At 48.9% G+C, this 25,374-nt stretch overlaps 1 long non-coding RNA gene across 1 annotated transcript; it reads left to right on the top strand.

Moving 5' to 3' along the window:
* The first annotated feature begins 12,805 nt into the window (after positions 1-12,805).
* Positions 12,806-19,246, top strand: LOC112635477. The gene is made up of 3 exons (XR_003121921.1): positions 12,806-13,026; positions 13,899-14,014; positions 18,728-19,246. It is a non-coding gene; the product is annotated as an uncharacterized LOC112635477 (long non-coding RNA).
* The last annotated feature ends 6,128 nt before the right edge of the window (positions 19,247-25,374 follow it).

Here is a 25,374-nt window from a genome sequence, read left to right as displayed (position 1 = left end):
GGCTTGAACGCTAAGAAGCATTAGGGAAGACGTGCAGAGGCTGGAGACAGAGCAAAATATCTGGCAAATGGCATACCAGGGATAGAATTATGTGCCAAAATTAGGGTTACGTGGAAAGAGGGGTGAAAGGAACCAGAATGTGTTGAGTTGCAAGCAAGGTTCCTATGCTGTTTCATTTAACCCCTATATACCCAATGAGAGAAGTATTATTATTCGATCTTGAAGATTAACAGAGGTTAAATAACTTTTTCCAGATCATATAGCCAGTAAACAGAAGAGTTAGAATTTGAACATGGCTCTTCATGAATTCAAAGCCCATGTTCTTCCTACTGTGGCACCCAGTCTCCATAAAGAACAAGGAGTCTAAGGGCATGGCTATTAAAAGAGGATTTGAACCAGTTCTTACTTACCCTTATGCCCAGGTCATCCCCTGCCAATGCCTTCTCTTTCCTCGCATATAGACACTGATGGACCAGAGCTGGAAGAGAGAAATCATTAAATCTGGAAGTTCCATCTAAACCATTTCCTGCTAAAATTCTAATCCAATCAGGTGCCAAAATGTCTCCAGACAATCTTTTTAGATGCCAAGAAAGGAGATTCCAAAGCATCCCCGTAACTATTCCAATAGTTCATAGACACAATTTTACATCTAATTATAATTCCTACTCCCACAACTTTAATCCATTGCCTTTTGCTTGGTTTTTAGTGAAAAATACAGGATAAAAGATCTCTAAATGCCAAATATAAGTAACCCCTCTGAGACTTCTTCCATCACACTGTTCTTTCATCGTATTTCAAATCTTGCCTACTCACTACCTCATTCTTGAGAAGAAAAAAACCATCTTCAGTGCAGGTTAGGAAGTGCTAGAGAAGGAAATGAAAGCTTGATTTTCACTGGCCAAAGGAAAATGGGGTGTTGGGAAGGGAAGCGGGTATTTTTTTTTATGGTAGCCCAATGGCAGGAAAATGGTTGCAATTTCCCTGACAATCTACATACCTCCAGATTTGGCCTTCCCAAACCTCAGCAGTCACCTAAGGCTTCCAGATGCTACCGGCACACACCGTTAGGAAACATCTGTCACAAAGAACAGCCCCAACTGGGACAAAGGAGAGTAGGAAGGCAGACGGTGCCAGTTTAATGAGGATGGTTTAACAAAACAGCTTTTAAGCTTTCTAATTCACTTGGCCATTTGCTCCCCAGACTTGGCTGCCTATCAGGAGTAGACTGTGGGGGGATGTTTGCCAGAGAATGGCAATCCCTGATCCTTAACTCAGGAGAACCCAGTACCAGAAAAATGTCAACTTGTCAGTCATTCTAAAACATGATTAATCCCATTCCAGAGCTAACAATTCATGGTGATACTGGGGAGAAGGACTTGAGCTACGTGAGGTTGTTCGGTCTGGTTTGGTTGTTCTTGACAGCCAGAGGCCTTACTTAGCAGAATATCAAAAACAGGTATTAGGACATGCCCCATGTCCATGTCTAGCTCTGAGCTCATGACAACTAGAGCATTTCTAATATTTATTAATCATTCATGGAAAAAGCATAAAGACCAATGGATATGCGGCATCAACACTGATCTCTTAGCCTTTCTGTTTTTAGATTGCCTCGTTCTTTTTTAAGGTTATTAAAGGATATGAACTTGAGATAAGAAATAATGGGTTTTCTCAACATGCTATCAGTATAGGAAAACCCACGAAGAAGATAAATTACTTTTCCATTTCAGTTTCCAGGGGGAGAATGCCCCAGATATGGCCAAAGACAAGGGGATTGACAAAGCAGCCTCAAAGGATCCTGACTTTATTCAGAGGCGTTGCATGAAAATTTGGATTAAACCTAAGGAATCCCAGCTGAAATCACTGGTTTCAGATATATGTGGATCATTATCCTAGGCCTGAATTCAACCTAGCCAACATGCCATTTTTCCCACCAGAACTCTATCCAGTAGATTCCTACAGTTTGCAAAGACTGCATCCCAACCTCCCGCTATACTCCCTGATCCACCCTCCTGGCCTTTAACATTGGTAACTCTAAACAATGAGATCCTCACAGATTTCACTCAGATTCACCCCAGCAACCATCAGAGAGTGCTGCTCTTCTCTGAAGCAGGCTACAGCCCTAAATCACATTCACCGCGATTGCTGCATTGCAGCAGATAACTGAAGTGTGAGTGCCCTCTACCCTCCTTCTGGAAAATGACACTTTCTTCAAGGATTGAAAGCAACACACACACACACACACACACACACACACACACCCTGTACCTTCTTCCTACCAGACCTGCAGTTTTCTGCTCTCTGTTAAATCCAAACTTTTAAGATAGTATTTCCAGATCTTTCTTTTCATTGTTCCTCTAAACCTTACTCTTATTATTAACCTTTCCTGTGGTTCTTTGCTGAAACAGAACAAATCTTTCCCCATATATGAACATCTTGCTATCATCGCCTCAACTATCACATGGACAGTCCCTCTCTGCCTCGAACACCCTTTTTCCAAACTGTTCAACATGCCCCTTCTTCAGGAAGCATCTCTAACCACACCTACGGATATCTGACCTTTCCACTATGCCCTCTTTGCCTGCTCTCATCCCCTCATTACTGTCCAGAATTCTGTCCATTTGCTCCTAAATTCTTTCCTTGCTGCACTGCCAGTGTCTGTGCCTTGATTATGTGTCCAGCCTCCTCCAACAGACTGACATCCTCTCCTCCCCCTTCCTTTGGATTAGTCGGCAGTGAATATGAGTCTCTTGCACAGGAGGTTTTAGGACAGAATGGCATAACTCACTGGCCTAGAACTTTGCACTGGGAAAACGCCTTGGTTTGGCATTTCCTTGGTTAGGGAAAAGGGTAGCAGTGGTAGATGGTTAGGTGCAGCGAAGTAGCACAGCTCCTGCCTGATGATGCTTTCAGCTTGCCTGTCCTTCCCCAGCTGAAGCCTGAGGTACAAAGTTAACTGGCCACAGTCAAGGAAGCACCCCATGATCTACAGCCCAACGTGGGGACATCAGAGATAATGAAACAAGAATGCAGGTCCAAGTCTCTTCCATACCACAAAGTGAAAATGTAAAGGTACTAACCCAAACTGGCTGGGACAAAAGATGTTATCTGCGACACTTACTATTGGCTCCCGTGTCATTCCCCTTGATGTCCAATGACCAAACTGACAAACAATACAGTTTTATTACTTTCGTTGCTTTACTTAATTGTGAAAATAAGTCACCTAATACTTTGGCATTAGGCAACCTGGTGTGATACTCAAACTGCAATAAAGAAATCTCAGCTTAGACTGCAGAAAGGAGGGGTGCTCCAATAATCAAATGGTTGAATATTGTTTAGAATAGGGTTTTCATTTGTTTTGGGAGGATGTGGAAGTGTCCATGAAGTACTCTTATATTGTAAGCTCTCAGAAAAGAGAATTTTCTCTGTTTACTACCATTTTTCCTGTACTGTCTATAAATAAATTCACAGATAGATTCTGTTTAGTTTGGGTTGGGTCTATAGTGAGAAACTGGATGACCTCTATGTGGTTTGGTGTTTCCCTCAGGTGGATACCACTAAAAGTTTCTAAGTAACAAAGGCTGGATTCAAACTACTGAAAATCAGATTTAAACTAAGTGTAAGTGAATACAAAGACAAATTCCAAATTAGAAAATTCCAGCACCAAAATGATTCCTTTTGCAAAGGAATTCAAGCAAAAGCAATGTCTTTTTTCCCCTAAATTATTACCACCACCACAACCACCACATCACCACACACTCACACACAATGCAAGACAAATGGTAGCAAATAAAGAACTCCCCTCTTTGGGAGCTTACATTTAAGAGATTTTCTGCTACTTCCCCACTCCTCAAAATAAGTAAAATATATATAAGCCATGGACTGGAAAGCATAATCCTCAATCAGAAATACACAGTAAAGTGTTTATATCAGAGGCAAGGGCATTCCAAGATCCCAGATGACATCATAGTTGACAGAAGATGTGAGCAGGAAGGGCTTCATTTTTCGGTGTTGGCAAGGTTAGGGAGTATCTTCCCTGCACCTCAGGCCAGTCTGAGAAACCCTCACGGAGGAGGGGGTAATTGCTCCATATGGGGATTTGGTTTCCCTGGGAAACATCAGTTCAACCTACATCTTCATGATGGTATGAAGCTTGGGCTATGAGCCAATAAAGCAAATCTCACTTAGGCCTTCCTTCCATGCCTTCCATCAAAAACAAAAGAATAAAGACAAATAAACTCTACATATGCTTTGAACCAGTAAATCCAGTTTGCTCAACTACATAGATCCAGTTAAATGTTTACTACAGATTCTAATACAAATCTAAATACCAAAATATAATAATAATAATTCTCAGTCTTGGTCTGTGCTGAAAAGGAAAATAGAAACAATATCAGTAGTAATAAGTGTGTTACCTCTCCGTAAGGAAAGAGAAGTTGAGATGGCTTCCCTAAAAGGTTGGAAAGAAAGCTGAAGCAACCAAATCTAGCTCGTACTAAAGAAAATAAATGTCCAAGCTTATCTCCCAGGAGTCTTCTGAGAATGACCTGAGCAAACTGACTCCTTACCAGGCATCTTCCCACACCCGTGAACTTTCTGCATCCTGCATTCTGTCTGAATGATACTTGAGAGAATATTTTGTCTCCCTATCTAAAATTAAAACTCCTTAGGGTAGAAACTGTTTTATGTTCACACACTAAGCTAGAAATTAAAATTCTGCAATAAATATTACTAGCTCAACCAAGTCTTGAACTTGAAAATTATGACAGCCCCCAAACTGCTCAGGAGACCAAGGGGAAACACAGCTGCCTCCTCCAATTCACCTGCCTACCCTACCACCCCAGCACTGCAACTCTTAAATCTCATTCTAGCTGGGCAGAGGCCGAATTCCCAGAAACCCATTCCAATGTAGACCAAACCGCTGCAGGCCAAATGTACACCAAAATCATGTAGACAAAATCTATCCAGATGTAGACAAAATTCATCTAGATACAAACCAAAATAGTTTTGCTTTCTTCCCTCCATATTATGCAGTCCCAGTTACATGCAGACACTACACTAGTACCATTGTGCTACGATTTGGGTAAATAATCAGACAGCCAAAGCTTCTCTAGAGGCTATGTAATCTTCCTATTATCCAGTGTCATTTCGGAATGGTTGTGAATAAGGTGGCTTTTCTGAGTCTCTCTGGAACAACTTCAGAGATGGCAGAGTCAAATCCGAGTCTCTTCATTCAAGATTTGACACATTCACAGGTTTAGTTTTAGTTAGAATCCAATTTTGGAAATTCTTAACAATTCTATCACACCAGAAAAAGATATCAACTTGACAAATCAGAAAAGCCTGGGCTTCTGCTTCTAGAGCTCTTCAGAAACTAGATGGGCTACCAGGATGAATCAGATTTAGATTCTCCAAACAGAATCACAGTGAGAACTGGGAAAAGCCAAGGAGGGTGTAAAAGATTAGAGATTTAGGCTGGGCACAGTGGCTCACGCCTGTGTAATCCCAGAACTTTGGGAGGTCAAGGTGGTCGGATCACGCGGTCAGGAGATCGAGACCATCCTGGCTAACCCAGTGAAACCCCGTCTTTACTGAAAATACAAAAAATTAGCCGGGCGTGGTGGCACTCACCTGTAGTCCCAGCTACTTGGGAGGCTGAGGCAGGAGAATCACTTGAACCCAGGAGGCGGAGGTTGCAGTGAACTGAGATCAAGCCATGGCACTCCAGCCTGGGTGACAGAGCGAGACTTCGTCTCAAAAAAAAAAAAAAAAGATTTAGAGATTTAAAAAGTGAGGCCTAGGTTGCAGCGAGCCAAGATCGCTCCATTCCACTCCCTCTCAAAAAAAAAAAAAAAGTTATGTGATACATTGAACAGCAAAAATCAATTTCTTCTCTCCCTTCTTCCTCTTTGATTCTCTACTCCCCTTTTCTCAACCCAGCATCGTATCAACCCAGCACTCCTCAGAAGAGTCCTCACAAGAAAACAGTAGAAGGAAATCCATCTGCCTGTCCACCTTACTTTCCAATCTGCGACTGAAACATAGGATGGCCTTTGTCTACAATGATGAACCCTGAACCACACTCATTTTTTCCAGGAAGCCTTGCTACCAAACTTGGTTCTGTTTCTTTCCCAAAATCCTTCATTTTCTTGTAAGCATGGACGGTAGAAGTCCACCCAGTGGTCCTATCTATCACTATATCCTGTCTCTACTCTTAGACAAGCCATTGTAAATGGTCATTGTGAATGGCTCCTTCTTCCATGTATCTCCTCCCAACACCCATCATAATGCGCTACACACCAGGTAGCATAGGAAATGCCAGCTGTCTCTCTGGTTATCTTCCTTCATGCCTTCAAATGTATCATTCTGTCCTCCTCTGTGAATGGTTGGCTGTCTCTCTATCCTCTCTTACAAGGCTCTGCTGAATTCCTCTCATAGCCTTAGGCAGATGCTCCATACCCCCACCATCGCCCTTAGACAGTTAATTTATTTTGTTGTAGGAAAGACATCAGATCATCTGAGTTAAATGAAGGCTGTATCATATCTCCAAGTCCTGAGTTCTTATCCATATAGATCAATATGACTGCTCCAACTGGGACCCACCTGCCTCACTCTTGCTCATTATGTCATAACCTACCACAAAGAGCCTCTGACAACATGCTTTTTAGGGTACATTCCTTATCCTCATTCCCTGGTTCTTTCTATTCCCTCATCTGCCTTGTGATTTCTGTGATTATAAAAGAAGAAAGACCAGACACAGTGGCTCACACCTGTAATCCTAGCACTTTGAGAGGTCAAGGCAGGAGGACTGCTTAAGGCCAGGAGTTTAAGACCAGCCTGGGCAACATAGCAAGACCCCCTTGCTACAAAAATACCCCTCCAAAAAATTAGCCAGGCATGGTGGCATGCATCTGCAGTCCCCGCTATTCAGGAGGCTAAGGCAGAGAAATTGCTTAAGCCCAGGAGTTAGAGGCAGCAGGGAGCCATGATCACACCGCTGCACTCCAGCACAAACAACAGAGTGAGATCCTGTCTCAAAAAAAAAAGTGACAAAGATAAACCAAAAGAATATAATCAAAAATTATTTTTATTAACTTGGAATATACTTTTTAAAGGAAATTGGGTTTCCTACATGATTTTGCTTAAACTAAGATTGGAATGAGTCTGCCTTTTGGAGACTCACATGTTAACTGATAATAGAGATGTTTTCCAAAAGCACTGGACGGCAAGAGAAAGTGAACCTAGAATTTAAAAATTGCCACATACAGTCAGTAACTCAGGTGTCACACACGGATAGGTGTTGTCCAGGTTTCTGGTATTGGGGTATTGCCGAAAGTGTATGTGTGTGGGAGGTGGGGAACAATTTAAGACTCCAAGGACCTTCAAAATTAAAGAGCTTTAAACATGTTTTGTGATAGAAGGAAACTGCCTCTTGGAGACCAAGGAAGCCAATCCTATTTCAGGCTTCTCCACTAAGCCTTTATCAATCAATAAATATGCCTATCATGTATATAAAATTGATAGATTCCAAGAGAGGGAACAGAGCCATCAGGTTTCAAGGTTTATTTAGTGCTGGCTCATTTGCAATATACTTGAGACCTGAGACAAGCCTTCCTTCAGTGTCTTAAAGACCACTAGCAGCCACACCCCAAAGGAATTTGGTAATCTTTCCTCCTATAGCTAACCTGTAATTTCCACCACTGCTTGTTTTTTATCGTATTTTATTATTATTATTATTTATTTAGCTACTTGAACACCTAGGAAGAAAACCCTCAAAGTCCTGTCTGTCATCATTGTGCACCACCTTATCAAACTGGAGCTGATATTCTGCAATGTCCACATCAGTGTCCTCCCTAAGTAGATAAGCCACAGATAGTTTCAGAATCTGAAGTGACACCAGGTGGTAAAACACGAAGGAGGCAGCAGACCCAGGTGGGAAAATTTTCATTCATTCAAACAACATGTCTGTGCACATACCATGTGCTGGGCCCTGTGGGAAAGACAAAGATAAATAAAGCAAGCCCTAAATAAATAAACCAGGCCAGAAGAGAAAGGCCAGGAATAGGAGCATGCAAAAAGGAGGGAAGCATGCTGGAGGAGGAAGGCTAGGAAATAACCTCCCCTAGCTTATATGTTCCTAGGACCAGCTCTACTGAAGTCTTCTGGCTTGCAGTAGAATGGAATGTAGGCCCACAAATCACTCCACCCCCAGCAAACTAACCCACCCTCCTCAGGCCCATAAGGCCTCTAGTCTGCACTCCTCAATCCAGAGCTCTGCCCTGGCACCATGGAATGCTCTCTGCTCAAAGCCCTCAGGGGTTCTACACTGGCACCACTCCAGGCCCAGTCTGCTCAGCCTTCTTCCTCTCTGGCCGTCTCAGTTACCTTACCAACTCCATAACCATGAGGAATCCCTTATCCATGGTCTTTTTCTGGTGTGGGGAGAGGGCAGGAAGTGGGACCCCGAGGAGGCTGGAAGTAGTAGAACTTTCGATGGGGGGTTTAGGAAAGGGGAGGAACAGTGTGAAGGAGGTAGCATAGCCCAGAATCCAGGAAGAAAGCTGGAGGCAGGCAATGGGAGAAGCAGTGGCACCCAGTTCGGAGACCGTGGAGTGGAGGCTTAAATGGAGCTTGGGTTGGAGACTGGGCAAAAGAAAATGGATTTTTTTTTAAGACAAAGTCTCACTCTGTCACCCAGGCTGGAGTGCAGTGGCACAATCTTGGCTTACTGCAACCTCTGCCTCCTGGGTTCAGGTGAATCTCCTGCCTCTGCCTACCAAGTAGCTGGGACTACGGGCGTGAGCCATCACAGCCAACTAATTTTTGTATCTTTAGTAGAGATGGGGTTTCTTCATGTTGGCCAGGCTGGTCTCAAACTCCTAACCTCAGGGGATCCACCCGCCTCAGCCTCCCAAAGTGCTGGGATTACAGTTACTGCTCCTGGCCAGGAAATGGATTTTGAAGTAAGTATGTGTGCCAGGGGGATATGGAAGAGGTCCTGATTGGGTGAAGGAGAGGCTGGGAAGGGGTTGGTTGGTGCCTTGCCTGTGAAAATACGGGAGTCGGGGCCAGGTATGGTGGTTCACACCTGTAATCCCAGCACTTCGGGAGGCTGAGGTGGGCAGATCACTTGAAGCCAGGAGTTCGAGACCAGCCTGGCCAACATGGCAAAACCTTGTCTCTACTAAAACTACAAAAATTATCCAGGTGTGGATTATGCCTGTACTCCCAGCTACTGGGGAGGCTGAGGCATGAGAATCACTTGAACCTGGAAGGTGGAGGTTGCAGTGAGCCGAGATTGCACCACTGCACTCCAGCCTGGGTGACAGAGGGAGATTCTGTCTCAAAAAATAAATAAATATGATAAAAAATAAAATAAAATATGAAGGTCAGTCCCAAGTCCAGATAAAGAATCTCCAGTCAGGAGCCCTTTCAACAAGGATAGACGCACCAGGCCCCCAATGTCTCTCAAAACACCCCTACTGGGTTCCTCTACCACCATCCCCCAATTCTCACCCCCCCCACCCACATTTTCCCTCACCCCAGAGATAAAATTAAAAGGGAGGTGGTTTAGGCTTCACTGTGGGAGATCTCCTAAGAGAGTCATTTCAGCATTCACAGCATATGTTAACTGAATACTCATTGATTATTGTGATGGAGGAAATAAAGATGAAAAAGATATAGTCCCTGCCTACAGAGTTTCCTGCTCTCTGGAATGGAGATATTCAAACAGTAGGGATTCCAAGACCCTGAAACAGGTGACCAAAGGAAGGTCTCTCCTCCTTTCCTGACGTCAATCTTCAAACAGACAAGACTGGACTCCCAGGGACAGAACAGGTGGGGTCGGCATAGAGATTGAGGGCCGAATGGACCAGTGATCAGCTCAAGAAGCCACTGGTCTCAAGGGAAAGGGGCATGGCTGCCTTTACTCAATAGGGCTGCTAATCCTCTACAACCTAAACGAGATGAAAGAAAGACTGGGGTGGAGGCGAGAGAGGGGAGGAGAAGGGTAGAGGCAAGACCCTAGGAAGTAGAGTCTATACTAATTATATACTAAGACATAATATTGGAATTAGAGCAGAGAGAATTGCTCCAGATCTCAGAAAGAATTGCCACCTGAGAAACACCTAAACACCACATTGACTTTGCCATAGTGCTTCTCTATTAGACATGGACCAAGGGCATTAACTGAGCACCTCCTTTGTGCCTGGCACTATGCTGGGTAGTGGATGAGTGGCCCCAGTCAAGACTACAGAGCCAGGATGCCTAGAGGCAAAGGAGACAGGCAGGAATTGGAAGGATGGCTGTAATGACAGAACAGTAGGGGAGGGGCATCTGGGTGTTTGATTTATGTCTGCTCCAACAGTCCTAAGCTGTCTTCCCCTGCCTCAAGCTGGGATTTTCCCAGATGTGCATCTGCTTGAGGGAAAGAAGGGCGGCACAGGGGGAGGGTCTCCGTGTCCTTGCATCTGGTCCCAAGAGCAATCCCTTCTCCTTTCTCCCTGTGCTGTTCACTGCCTGCTGGGTAGAGGGTGGGAGGCTGGGGGAAATGCCAGGGCCCCCAGATAATCATCAGGTAATGAAAAGAACTGGCCCAGGGCTTGGGGGGAATGCAGAAGATGCCGAGTTGGGGCTGTAAATCTTCCTGGGAGAAGGGGGTACGGAATGGGGGGCCCTGACAGTTGGAGCCCATCCAGGTGATTTCACATGAAGTATCTGAACCTTGAGGGGTGGGAGGGGGGAAGATGAGAGGCAGGCAGGGGTGTGAGCCAGAGAGAGGAGAAGACGCTGAAAGAGACAGGGAGAAGCAAAAAGGAGAGATGGAAGGGAGGGCACGAGATGGGAAGAGAGATGGGAAGAGCGATGGGGAGGCAGCCAAATGAGACAGATGGGAGGGGAGGTGGATGGAGAGACTAAAAGGCACACACAGTGAAACTCATAAAGACGTGATGGTATGAGAGACCCTTGGAGACTGAGGGAGGGAAGCGGGGAGGGAGCGAGAAGGGCTGATGGCGGACACAGTCCTAGAAAAACTCAGACCAAAAAATATCTAGAGTCAAGGAGATAGATAGAATGGCCGACAGACAGACAGACAGACCTGCCTGACAGAGATGAGGGTGACAGACGCAAAGAAGGAACAAAGAAAACAGGGTTGCAGTGAAGAGGGGGGAGGGAGCGAGACAAAGAGAGAGAAGGAGGCAAGTGCAGAGCAGGAGGAGCGAGTGAGGCCAGGGAGGGGATATATATTTTCTTTATGATCCTCTTCAATCTCACTCAGCTCGCTGCTGAGCCGCTTCCCCTCTCAGGTGCTGCGCGGTGGCGGATGTGCCCAGAAAGCTGATAGGGTGAGCCTGCTGCCAGAGCCCCCAGGCTCTCTCCCAGAGCCAACCTGGGGGGCTCGCAGAGACCCCTCCCTACATGGACATGACAACCCAACCTGCCTTCCTGTCCCCAAAGTGCTGCAGTCCAGAGAGGCCTGAAGCCCAGCTCTAAATTTTTCAGAGCTAATGCAGCCTGGCACAACCAGTAGAAGGGGAAGTGGGGCAGAGGAGGAGGAGAAATAGAGGCGGGCACGCAAGGGAGGCACGTTCTGGGGAGGGTGCTGGGGACAGTCTTTGGTCAGGGGTCAAGGGCAGAGGAGCAAAGAGACATAAGGACTGAGGAGAGATCTGCATTTGAGAACGAAATCAGCAGCATGCAAAGGATAAGGGAGATAAGACACCAGTGACTGTCCATTACTTTGGGGTCAACAATTTAGACACCTACTGAGAAGCCATGACCGATGCCTTCAAGCAACTCTCTAGTAACAGACCCCACAAATATATACATAAAACCCATGAAAGGAGAAACTGAGGCATAGAGTAGAGATCCTGAGACCAGTGAATGTGCGTGAATCTAGGTTTTCAGGGACCAGAGATAGAGCAACCAGCCAAGTTTCTGAAGAAAGTCATGCATTAACTAAGACTTAGCATGACAACCTGGACCCTGCCTTTTTTTCCCCAGGCTTTCTTGAGGCTGAGGAAGTAGTTGAGCTCTACAAAGACCAGCTCCCCCAGCTCCTCTTAGGGCCAGGGAAGACCCTAAGAACATTACCTCAGGCAATCTAAAGTGAAATTATCCCCACTCCTTCCCTGCCAGCCTCATGCAAGGTCCAAGAGGCCAGATGTCCCAGGATAGCCAGAGCCTAAGGAGTTGGCTTAGCAGCAGGAAGAACTTTATCACAGCTTATTTGGGCCTCCCAGAGGTAAATTGAAAGGCTGCGAGGAAACAACTGAGGTCCCTACCTAATCCTACACCCATCCCAAGGGAGTATGGGTAGAAGGACAGAGGACAGAATCAGAAGGACTTCACAACCCAGGAGAAAAGGAGAAAAGCCGGTTCCCAGGCAACAGCTAGGTCAGTCAGTAGCTGAAAGACCCCCAAGGCAGCTGTAGATCTCTGTTCTTCGCCCGAGTCTCTCAAGCCGGCAAACGGGAAGCTCTGCAATACCAGAGGGGGCCGCTAGGGAGTGCTCGCCAACAGCCAGGCTCCAGAAAGGAAGGAGCCGGCCAAGCCAAGAAGACCGGAAGGCAATCGATCAGAGTCGCCCTGGCAACCGGGCTGAGCCCGAGACAGACAGCACGTCGATAATGAAATCATCGTTAAATGACTTCAAGCCCTAATTAATAATCCAGGCCAACCGAGGCCATGCCTGACTGGGGTCGGGGGAGGGGATGTCATTGTTGGGGGAGCACTGGAAGCTTCTGGACAATTAATCAATTAATCCACTCACTCAATAATTGGCTCCTTTGTCCTCTGTCATGCCCCCTCCCCCACCTCATCCACCTCTGACTGTGGAGAGGGGAAGAAGAGATGTGGGGCTAATAGTTTCCAAGGGCCACAGTTCTTTGCTCTCCCCTCCTTTTTTTCCACGCATCTGTTTCCTGAGCCAGCTCACAAAAGCTTCCCTAACTCAGGACTTGCCTGCGCTCTTCCACAGGACCTACCAAAGAGTGAACATTTCAGGACCCGGAGTCCCCTGCTATCCAGGTACCTCCCCAGATCCCCTGCTCCCTACCCCACTTCCTCCCATCTAATCCCCCGTCCCCAGTATACACACACACACACACACATCACTGACCCACAGCCCACTCTGACTGAGGCAAGAGCACTAAACAGTGAATCATGAGAGTTAGCTAAATCCCAGCCACACCAGCCCACCACTTACATATGTAACCTTGGGCAGATTATCTCCCCTCTCCAAGGCCTCCATTTCCTCATCTGAAACTTGAAGGAGGCCAGGTGCAGTGGCTCACATCTGTGATCCCAGCACTTTGGGAGGCCGAGGCAGGAGGATCCCTTGAGCCCAGGAGTTCAAGACCTAGCCTGGGCAACATAGCAAGACCCCCATCTCTACTTAAAATAAAATAAAACCTCAAGAGATCCAACTGATTTCCAAGGTTCCTTCCTGTGGTATCATCTATTATTACAATAATCAGACCTGGATCATTTCCCACTCCTCTCTACTCTGTTCCCTTACTTTGGGAAGGTAAGAGGGAGATTGTAAGGAATGCCAGGTCCTCATTTATCAGGTGCTTCATCCCCAAAGAACTCACCTCGAGAGCCAGAAAAGGGGATGATAGAAGAGTACATGGAGGGAAGGCTTCCCCAGCCCATCCCCCACCTGGCAGTCCTTCTGGCCCTCGCCACCCACCTTGCTTATTGCTCTCCACAACCCCCAGCAGGAAATGAAAAGGGTACAGGAAATTGCACTTTAAATCCCCTAGCTCCTGACTCCCTCCACCAAGCCAGGGAGCTGGGGGCAGTCTAACTTCACAGACCAGGCTTTCTCTGTTTGTAATTAGTAAGACACTTAGGAGGAGAAGGGGTCCCTGCTAAAAGAGCCCCTGTCTCCAAAACAGCTAATCAGGTTATCCAAAAAAGTGGTGCTGGGGAAAGCATAAGGGGTTTGCAGAGAAGGAAGAACCAGAAGATCTTGGGCAAGATAAAGACAGCCGGTGAGACATGGACTGGATAGGTAGGTGGTAGCCTCCTTTCTGGGAGAGGTGATTTATAGCGCACCTGAAGCCAGGAGAAATGGTGTGCAGCCAAAGGCTGGGATGGGCAAAAAGCGTAAAGAGGGGACCCTGCAGAGACGCCCTGCAGAGAGGACCAGGGAGCAAAACCCACCAGGTCCATCCCACCCCTGTGGACACTTAAGAGGTTAATAAAGTTCAGAATGTTCAGGGCTTACGTGTAATTAAAGCCAGGAGCTGGGTCATTCCATTTCTTCAAGTTCCATCTTTTACTTTCCCCTCCGCGACATACGCACATCTTTTACAAAAGACATTGAACCAGATCCTGGACTTTAGATAATACCTCCACTAAAGAGGTGGGCTTACTGTCAGCAAAAGAAATGTAGAATAGACTTTAGAAAGGATTTCCTTTGAGTTAGGGTTGGTAAATGCTAGGGCAAATGAAATGATATAGAATCTCCAACAACACATTTCCTACCACACATACACACACACACACACACACACACACCCCAAACAGGAAAAGGAAAGCCCTCTCTCCACTGCTATTCTGTTTCCGGGGGATTGGCCTCCAGGTGATGTGTCCCACATCATGGGGCAAAACAGTCTCTCTAAACATTAGGAAAATAATCCGCATCCCACCCTTCACTCCAGGAGGAAGATGATTGTTTCCCTCCCCAGATCTTGGCAAATGCCCTGCTCAAGGATCGCATGGCATGTGGGTAAGAGCCCTGCATGCAGCTTGGTGGCTTCTCCCCAAGCCCTCCCTCTCCTGTTTTATCTTAACCTCTCTGCACCTCGTGTCCATTGTTTGGATACACCCTATGAACCCAGTCCTGGAGAGAGGGAAGGAGTGCAAAGGCAGGAGAGGACAGGGTCCTGCTCTCTGGGATGTGAGCAAGATCAGAGGGAAGTAAATGCCAGGTTGAGAGGCTGGAGAGAGTGCAAAGGGGTTGGGGGGAGGAAGGCTGATGTCCCTAGCAGGTATGAAGAGAATAAGCTGGGATGATATCAAAGAGAAGGATGATTTTTAAAGCCTAATAAACTGAGATTCAACTGTACAAAGTTCTTTTTGCAAAAATCTCATTTTATTCTTAGTAACAAGCCACAGGAGCAAGTATTAGTGTTGTCATTTTATAGATAATAAAATGAAGACACAGAGAGGTTAAGTAACTTGCCTCAGGTCACAGAACTGGTAAATAGCCAGGAATCAAGTTGCTGCATTCTGATGCCAGCTCCTGCTGGTTCTGTCCTGTGAAGCAGCCAATTGTAGAGCCTGATTGCATAGGGAGAGATTAACCCCCACTTCCCCTACCCAGGGCAAAAGACCTTGCCCTTTTCAGCCTGTTCTGCCCGGGAGATCTCGATCAAGTTGGTTAACTTGTGTAGGCCTCATCTGCGAAATGGGGAAGTAATATCGAACCCTTTGAAGGTGAAAGTCTAGACTAGATAATTTATTGAAGGTTTTTTTAGCTTTAAAATGAATAATTCAATCCATGAAAGGAGTGAGTAAAGGAGATAGCTAGGAAAGAGGTCTCAAGCCTTCCATCTTCCCATTACCCATCCCCATTCCCACCTCTATCTCCTCCCTCTTTCTGTTTGGGGACCTCTGGAGGCCTCTTCCCCACATTTCATAGCCTGAGCAGCTGTCTCCACCTAGCCATGGTTCACTAGCCCATGAAATCCAGACTCATTCATCTTCACGCCCCACGAGGACGTATCAGGGCCCAGGAAGTCAGCTTGGCTTCCTAGCATCTCGCCTACCCAGCCCAGGATCACGGTAGAGGTACAACAGTAGGACATTTTACGTTGCTGTCCTATACCTCTACCACCACTGCTACCCTATCCCAGGCATCTTCAAGGATATCTCAGCCCAGGCTCTCTGCTGCAGCCCAGCAAACCTGCCCTCCCAAGCCCTGCATCCTCCACCCCTGGGCCTCCTCAGTACACATTCCCCAACACACACACACACACACACACACACACACACACACACCCCTATGCATTCCTTCCCCATCTGCCTCCAAGGTTCACATTGGCCATTCCTTACCCCAAGATAATGCACTTCACTGAGAGCTCTAACTTGCTAGTTCTCTCCTTTCAGTTTTGCTGCTCCCTGCTAACTAAATGAATACCATTCTCCCTATCCTCTAGGGACCCTCCTAGACTTCTTTCAGATCTTCCTCCATCCTTTCTTATTTGGTCATTCCCAGTCTCCCCAATGCCAGGGTCACAGGGCTTGTTCCAGTTGCTCCTGACCAACTCAACTCATAAGGCTTTGTTGAGGGCGTGCCCAGAGCTCCATGCCTCTTGGTTGGTCTTGACAACCAGCCTCATCTTACCATGAGTCTAGGAGCTCCCGCAGGGCAGGATCTGTGCTCCTCCCTCTGGATCTCCCCTCAGTGCCCAACACAATGGGCAGCACAAACAGGGGAAGGTGTGTGACTCACCGATTCTGCTTCTTAGGAGTCAGGAGGGAACTAGGGAAAGAAACTAAAGCAGGGACAGAATTCCAGGCCCACACTTCGCAATTTTCCTTTAAAAATCTCAAAGGACGTGTGTGTGTGTGTGTGTGTGTGTGTGTGTGTGTGTGTGTGTGTGTGATGTATAGATGGGAGAGGAGTATGACGGTATGAGGTTCTAGGAGTCTAGTTCCTGCCTTGGTGCAGGAGTCTTGGGGGAGCTGAACTCTTAGATCCACTGCAGCCCCCAAGAGGACACAGGCCCATGACTCTGCAGCCCTAAGAGGGCAGCCATACTGCCGAGGCAGGACTAATGCAGGTTGACATGTCCCGTAGGTTTTAATTTGCTCAGTCCAGTGTGCCAGTCCACATGGTTTCCTTTGTTCTGCAGGTCAGTCCAGTCCCGGTCCTCCCTTCTTGTACACACTCAACAGCACTTCTTGCAATCAGAGCCTAATGCATTTGTTAGGTTGAACCATTTGCAATTTCTGATATTCAATTTGTGGGGGCCTATAGTCTGTAATTTTGGTTTTCTCTCCTTAAAACACTTTAAGAAAACTCCAGGCTAGGGAGAGGAGCAGATTGAGGAAAGGCAGAAGTGAAGTGCCAATAGACTAAGTCCCATGTGCCAAGCATGTTACATTCGTTATCACAGCGCTAATTCCCACAACATGAAGCACCTAAAATTATTTCCCACATTTTACAACTGAGCAAGACCAGGTTAAGACTCACATGGTGAGGCCCTGGTCTGGGATTCAAACTTAGCCACAGACCCACCGCCACCTAGAACCAGGAAGTCCTAACAGAGCCTGAGGGCCAGCAAGCAGTGTCTGCAGCTTCGCAAAAAGGGAGAGAAGGAAACGAGCCAAACTCGACTTCACTGGTTGGATCGGTCCAGAAGAGCCCCAATTAGTAGGGTGCGGGAGCAATGCCCAGGGCCGTACCTGAAACCCGAGGGTAGAAGGCCCAAAGGAAGAACCCAGGCAGAAAGAGACAGAGGGCGGGGAGGGGCCTGGAAGGCGGCGGCGGCAGCGGGCAGAGCGGGGCGAGCGGAAGGGACCTTGGAAGGGAACCCAAGAGGGGGGTGTAGGCAGCGCCGGCAAGCAGCGAGGAGCCGGGCTGCAGAGTCTACCACGCTCGGCATCCGGGGCGGGCGGCGCGGGGCGGAGAAAGTCCAGGAGAAAGTCTGACAACCACGGGGAGCGGGGGAGGGAGAGACCCTGTGGAAGAGACGAAGACTGCGGCAAAAAAAGGAAAGGAGGGTTACGGGCACCGAGGGGGAGCTGGAGTCAGCCGCAAGAAGAGAGGGAGCGGGGGAGGAAAAGAGGCGGGAGAGAGACCCTAAAAAGCAAGCTAGATGCTCCAGCGGGCCGCTCTGGTGTGGGGAGGGAGCGTCATCTCAAGGACACTGAAACAGGCAGGTGGATGGTGCAGAAATGCGGCCGCCGCAGCCCCGGGCGGGCGGGCACCGGCCCGCTGCCCTTGCCCCGGGACGCCCCCGCTCCGCACGCTGAAGGCCCAAAGCGCACCCCCACCCCCAGCCCCCCTCCCGGCCCAGCCAGTGCTCGGCGCTGGCATGAAATTGGCTGCAGCCGTAATGAGTCCGCGCCGCGCGGAGGAGGCTGAGGGCCCGCCAGGGAGCCCTGCGCGCCTCGTTTAGCTTGTTTATTGTTCAGGCCTAATTAAAACGTTCCACTGCGCTGCGTTTACATCCGCCCCCCGCTAATGAATTCTCGGCCGCCGGGCGATTTCGGAAACTGCCGCGGGCCGGAAGGGGGTGGGAGGCGACGGGGCTGGGGAAGGAGTGAAGGAGAGGACACCCACGCACACCCCGTTCCACGGCCAAAGGAGCCATTAGGTATCTGGAGATTGGCTCCGAGGTCCGAGTGAGCGCCCCAAGCCCCAGCTCCCCCAGCGCCTGCAGGCGTTGGGAGGTGTGGAAGGACGGGCCGCAGGGCTCAGAGGAGGGGCGGCGGGAGGGAGGCCGGGAGCGAGTGTGTGTGTGTGTGTGTGTGTGTGTGTGTGTGGCCTGTGTGTGCGAAGGCCTGTGAGCCAGGAGGGTATTGCGCGTGGGGGCACCTGCTCCGTGAAGCGTGTCCGCGGAGCAGCCTGTGTGCGCAGGAGTGAGTGAGTTTGTGGGTGTAGGAGTAAGTGTGTGTGTGTGTGTCCGTCCCTTTGGCTGTTCATGTCCCTTTCTCCCCCGCAGGGGGTGTCTGCGCGGGGCTTACAATATTCTTGTTTCTCCCGCCGTAGCTGTTTGCCGTTTTGCTGTTTGCCTCCTTGTCACGACCTCAGCGAGGGCAGATGGAGGCAGTGGAGGGAGAGAGACAGACGGCAATGCTTGGGTAGCCAGGGCTCCCTGCCGGCCCCACTCCTCCTGCAGACACGAGCACACACACACGCACACACACGCAAAACACACACGCTGCCCTTCGCCACGCGTAGCCAAATAAAATACACAAAAAGCAACTGAGTTACCATTCGCACATGACCACATGGAAACACACAAATGAACAAACGCATTCAGGCATAGCTACATGCCAGTCACACAGATGGATAGACGAGAGCCTGGGGTAAAAACCACATGGCACAAAGCCACCTGGATTTACATACTCCTACACACACAACACAGAAAAAAACATGCAAACTTGAGTACACACCTATCCAGACAAGTGTGAGTACACACACACACACTCACACACTCTACCTGACACGTTAGTGCATCCCCAGTCAGCCCCAGTTTCTCTCAGCAAATTCAGATCACCCAGCCTGGCTTCGAAACCTGCCCCCTTCCATTCCCCTTCATGCTGGTTCCTGAATCCAGCTCCTCGCTCCAGGCCAGCAAAGCTGTCCCCAGCCTCATTTATGGTTTGCTCACCTGCCTCAGCAACATCAGCCAGAGGTACTCCTGCTCTTCTCCTAATCTGTTCCATGCCCTGTTGGGTTTCTCTTTGCATACCCCTCTAACTCCCCCACTCCTAGCAGCCTTCCCTGATGAACTAGCTGGCTTGGATTCCGAATTTGCTCTAATCATTTGCACTTGTTGATCTTTGCTGTGGTGAATGTCAATGGGATAACTTTGCACCTATGAACATAATGTTGGCAGGGAGGAGGACTGTAAGATCCCCAAGGCCAGGACCACTGTGCCCAAGTATTTCCATCAGATGCCAGGCCTCATCCCTCCAGTGCCAGGCTGCGAATGCTCCTGGGAGCATTACTGCCCGGTTTTAACAGACAGAAAAATGAAATTGGCCCTCAAGCAGCCACTAGAAGATCTCCTTGTCATATGCTGCAAGGCTCCCCTTCAGGATGGCCTTTCAGAGCCACTTTGGATGAGGGCACACCCTCTTCTGTGTCTTCCCATTTTCACCTTCTTTTTAACTGGAAATACTGCTCCCCAGCTGGGTCCTCACCTGATTCTCCAGCCTTGATTCCTAACACTTAGACTGTTTTCAAAAATTAGATCTACCCCTAAAGGACACAAATTTGCCTCTGGTGCAGATGCTCAGAGCTATACTGCAGGCTCTAAAGGTGATCCCCAAAGAGAAATTGCCAGGAATGACCCAGGCACCTGCAGCAGCTGCTGAAACCTGCTATGTTAAAGGAGATAGCATGCATTGGAAAAGGTTCTTTGTACTTAAAGAAAATGACAAGGTCACCCTAAAAAAAAAAAAAGAAAAAAAGAAAAGGAAGAAAAGGAAAGAAAAACTCATTGACTGCCTCCCCAGCTCACTGCAGGGTTGTTTCATCAGGTAAACATGATGCTGGGTTGATTCCAGCCCGGCATCTCCAGGTAGATAGGTGCCCTGCCTGCTTTCCCTCCCCATTTCCCCTTAGTCCGCCTTTCTCTCAACAGCCCCCTCTCTCTCCATGCCCCTCTCACCCTCCTGCAGTTAGAGGCACCCTCTGCTCCCTGTCTTTTATACGCAGACACACACACACACTCACTTCTTGCCTCCTCATATTTCTTTCTCTACCTCTGTCTTTCTCTGACTGTCCTCTGCCAATTTCTCTACTCCCTTTTTCAACATCATTTTCTCTCCCTCTGATCTCTGCTGGGGCTCTGCCATTCTTTTTCTTTCTCAGTCTTTCTCTAACTTCCATCTGTCTTCTGTTCTCTCCTCCACACCTCACCATAACTGCTTCAAGCGGTCCATGCAGAGGGAGGGTGTGTGGCTGTCTGGTTCAGCACCAGACAACTCTGGCATTTTGAAGAGCTTGGAATTGCTGTGTTCCTGCTCTCACACACACACACACATGCACACACGTATGGGCCTCCCCTCCCACCTGAGTCCCAGGCCCTGGAAGGCCAGCAGAGCCCTCAACCCAGAATCCCCATCTCACCCCCTGTAACCTCTACCTGACCCTTCTTAATGTCTCCCCACCGCCACTCTCCTTTCCTTTCTCCTTGGAAACCCATCTTCTCCCTCCCCTTCTCTGCTTCTCTCAGTCTACTGATACACTTCTGGTATATTCTCCGCCCTGGCCCTGGCCCTGGCCCTGGGTCAGTGTGCCTTTGGCTCAGGGTACATGGCCTTCAGTTTCTCCCTGGGCCTGGGACCTTCTCATGCCTCTGTGTGTGTGACTGACTCTGCTATGGCTGGTTTCTGGGTGGCTCTGTCCCTGTGTGAGTCTTTGATGTTTCTGTCTGCTCTCTGGATGCTCCTCTGTCTTGGCTCTGTCCTGTCTCTAGGTCTGTCTCTCCTCTGTCTTTCCCTTTCCACTCGGCAGTGTCTCTGTTCCCTCTGTCTGTCTCTCTTCATCTCCAGAGTGCTGGGACCCACTCTGCCCCATGGGTCCCACTCTGTCCATCTTGGTTTGAATTTACTGGATCGTTCTGTCCCTGTCTGTGTGTCCGTCTCCCCCCCTTCTCTGCCTCTTTTCCTGCCCCGCAGTGATGGGGCTGGAGAGGGGGTGGCTGGCTCAGAGGGCTTGGAGAGGGAAGGGGGCGGGCGGCCCTTTGTGTGGAAAGATTGACGGCCAGCAGCGCAGCCTCCGCAGCGCTGATTAGGATGCAGCGCGGGCTCCGACTGCAGCATTCTCCTCCTCATCGAACATTCTCCACACTCCAAATAGAGATCCCCTCCCTGCCTGCTCCCCTGGCCTCTCGGGATAGTATGGCTTACCCCTGTCCCCAACCCAGTTCCTCCACTGGGAGCCACTGGAAATTCTGGGAGGGCACCCAAGGGCCCCCTGTCCCACCCAGATATCTACATGTCTTGTACATTCTAAGAGAAAAGGAATGAGGAGAGGTGAGAAGCCGACTGGAGGAGCTTTACTGGAAGGGGGTGTGGGAAGGTCACAAACTGCTTAGGGGAGTTGTCTCCACATCCCCAGCCCAGCAGCACCTTGCACCCCTCAGACACATAGGGAGCAACAAGTGCAGGGAGGAGACGTGGCAGGTCTCAAAACACAGGAAGGGGAGCAGGAAATAGGTGGCGTGCCTCTTTTATCCCCTCAGAGCACCTGTCGACCTGCCCTGTACATAGTAAGTCCCCAGTAGAATGGTCAGCTCCAATTTTATCAGTTCTCCCAAAATCAGTGTGTAAATCAGTGGAACTCAATTCCTTTTAATATGCCTCCCGACCCACCACCCCCAGCAATTCAGTATCTGGCCCCTGGACAATATCCCCAGCCACACCTTCCAAGCACCCCAGTGATCATCAGATCTCAGCTCCAAATCCCAGTCATTCCAACCACGACTCCTCCAGCATCTGCCTTATGTCCCTGCCCCTTGCTCTTCCTCTTCCTCCCTTGCTCACCCCCATGCAGCTTGGCCCACTGGGTTTCTCCCCCAAAGACAGGCAATCACTAATGAGCATTGAGTTCAGGGAGGGGAGGGCCAAGGGCAGCCTGGTGGGTGGGAGGGGATTCCAGGGCTAGCAAATAACGAGCTCTGTCAGCATCTGTCAAATATGCCATCTCCCTCCATCATCGCTGCCTCCTGCCTCCTGGCTCCTGCCAATCCATCTCCCTGCCGACACTGACCGACTGCGCTCAGGTGCAACTGCCAAGAAGCCCAGACGCACGATGCCTGGTCTGCTCCAGATCCATTTTCTCCAGGAATGTCACCAGACACTGATTTTAAAACTCTGAGAGACCCTGGGAATACAGGGTTGTAGGATGAAACCCAAAGAGGAAGAAGAGAAATTGCCCTCTGTTCAATCTCAGCCCCTTGTCTCCACTATCCACTTTGCAAAACCAGAACTTAAAACTTCAGGCAAAGATATAGAGTGTTAAATGTCCGGAAGACCTTCCCAGCTTTGAAGAGGTTGTGAATGCCTCCAAAACTAAGGAAACTGTTGGGGGAAAGCTGTGGCTAGAAACCCGAAATCGCTTCTTGTAATATACGCAATTTCCACCAGGGGGCGAGGAACGCGGCTCTGCGGAGGAGCGGAATCTTCTCAGCAGCGACCTGCAAAGGGCTCAGCGGCCACAGGGGGGCGGCAGAGAACAGTGCTCCCTACAGATCCAGACATCGGCCCTGGATGCTGTCTGGAATCCAGGCAAGGCCAGGCTGGGCTGCCCTAGGCTGGGGACGTCTTTAGCTCGAGCAAGAACCTATGAATTTCTGAATTCAGGAATCCTTGCATCCCATCTCAAGCTCTCTAGTCCCTGAAATGCCATCGCCCTCCTCAGTCTCCCTTCCATTTCTCGTTCTAGCACTGGGGCTGCTGGCACAGAAGGACCCTGTGGCTTTTCCTTCATGGTATAGCAGATAACATCCACGGTCCTCCGTGACATTCCCTGGGGTCCCAGATGATAACTGGGGCCAAAACTAGAACCCACGACTTCTTGGTTCTCAGCGCAGGGGTCATCCCGTTGTGTCAGCTGCAGCTCCTGAAAAACACCATATCCTACAGGCCACAACCAGACAGCATCTCAAACCCCTGGCTTAAACAATCAATGTCAAAGCTACTGTGTTCTGTATGTTTACATACGGAAGTGGCGCATACAAGACTGTTAACCCAGAACACATATGTGTGCTGTAGCTACCTGGCTGTGCACCCTTCATCCTCAGGTACATGACCCTCTGTCCCTTCTCTTCCTACTTTCTGAACTGCAAAAGAAGCTTGTCTTCATTTATAATTTGGGCTTTTCACTGTAGTTTCAGAAACCCCTCGAAGCTGTAGACACAGAAGTCCTTTCCCAGTTCTAACCTTGGTCCATCCTACCACAGCCCTTTACACCTGGAGGAGAGGACCTGCACATGATCTTCAGCTCTCTCTTCCCAGGTATCCCTCACCTGGTCCTGTCACTGCTTCTTGCCTCTCTTGTCCCTCTGCTGACCAACCTATGCCTCCTCCAGATTCTTCTTGCTGCCATCTCAAAAGCTGAGCTGCCCGGGGAGGTGGGCACAGAAAAGAGAAAAGAAGAAAGATAGGAGGGATTGGGAAGAAAATATGTCTACAAGTCAGAAGAGGACTCTGTCCCTGCCCCCTTTACTCTCAGCTGGTAAGTTCTACTTAGAGTCTGACATCAGTCCTCTGGCTAGTCCTCACTTTATCTACTCTCCTTGAAGTTAAAGAGCTACAGAAGCTGAGAGTAAATGAGGAGAAATGGATCCAGTTGTGTCAGGGGTATATGTGCAAGCTTGTAGACTGACAGCCTGAGTGTGTATATACACTTGCATCACACACCACCCCTTCCCCATTGCCACCCCCACACACACGTATTCCATGCCATCCCCAATCTAGGATTCCTCCTATAAAACAAGAGGAGAAAAACATCCCAACCTCTCAAACATTTTATTCTAACTTTGATCCTCCAAGGGAAACCTAAAAAGACAACAGCCTCCCTCTCTGTTTCCCCCTCCCCATGTCCTTGTCCACTCTGGTTTTTGAGATTTCTTCTTAAACCCCGTGGGGTGCAGCCCCTACACACCTTCCCCAGAATCCAGGAGGCACTAGAGCCTCCGCCCTGCAAAGGACTGAGACAAACGCCAATCACGTTGGGGCCTCTCACAGTGCCCATTCTGCTATGAATTCCCAAGGTCAAAACCATTCTGGTGTTATTAAAAACATAAATGTTGCATACCAGGCAGCGGGGGGAAAAATTATAAGGCAGCCAGACGAGAGGGAGATGGAGGGGCCAGTAATTGTCTTCGTCTTCCCAGAGTCAAGCTCCACGGGGCTGGAGCCGCACACAGAACATTGCTTTTTAATTTAACTCAGTAAGGTCAGCAGCAGCAAATGAGGCAGGGGAGGAATGGCACCTCAGAGGGAGGGCACCAGGGCCTGCAGAACCGGGGCTCCTGGCCAAGATCTCCAAGAAGTGCCAGGGGAAGCTGAGGGAGAATGGCAGGGAGGATTCGGTGACCCTTGGCTCACCAGAGAAGGGAGCTGGACTGAGGGGGAGTGATATAGGAACTCCAAGAATCATTATAAGAGCTTCTGAGAGCCTGGGATTTAAGTGGAAAGAAAGAATAAGGCTTCAGAGGGACTGTAAGTGAGACCAGAATGCCTGATAGAGACAAATACCCCCTTCACTCTCCACAGTACCCACTCTACAGAGGAGAATAACAAGGTTCATGGTTGGAACTCAGAAGTTCTCCTTTCCCCCAGTACCTGTGAATCCTGGAGTCCAAGTGGAGAGAATTCTCCAGTGAGGTGGGCCACTCTGTCGCATCCCCTTCATCTCCAAGGATGCAAGGGGGCAGGGGAGAGGAAAATGGCAGGAGAAACTGAGGCAGAGCTGCCCTCCCTCAGAACCTTCCTCATCTTCCCCACCTTTTTAGGGTCCCAGCTTCCCATCTGCAGCTCAGATAGCTGTATGGTAGTTCTCTCCATTTCCAGTGCTATAGGAAGGATTGAAGTTAGACCAGAGAAGGGACTTCCCAGATCAGCATCTTGGTCATAGGCACAACCCAGGATAGGGTAAAAAGGCTAAGGAACCTGGGA

This window comes from Theropithecus gelada, chromosome 11, assembly GCF_003255815.1.
Source record: "Theropithecus gelada isolate Dixy chromosome 11, Tgel_1.0, whole genome shotgun sequence".
Lineage (NCBI taxonomy): Eukaryota > Metazoa > Chordata > Mammalia > Primates > Cercopithecidae > Theropithecus > Theropithecus gelada.
The sequence above is the reverse complement of the archived record's forward strand: the minus strand, read 5'-3'. Positions and strand labels throughout refer to the sequence as shown.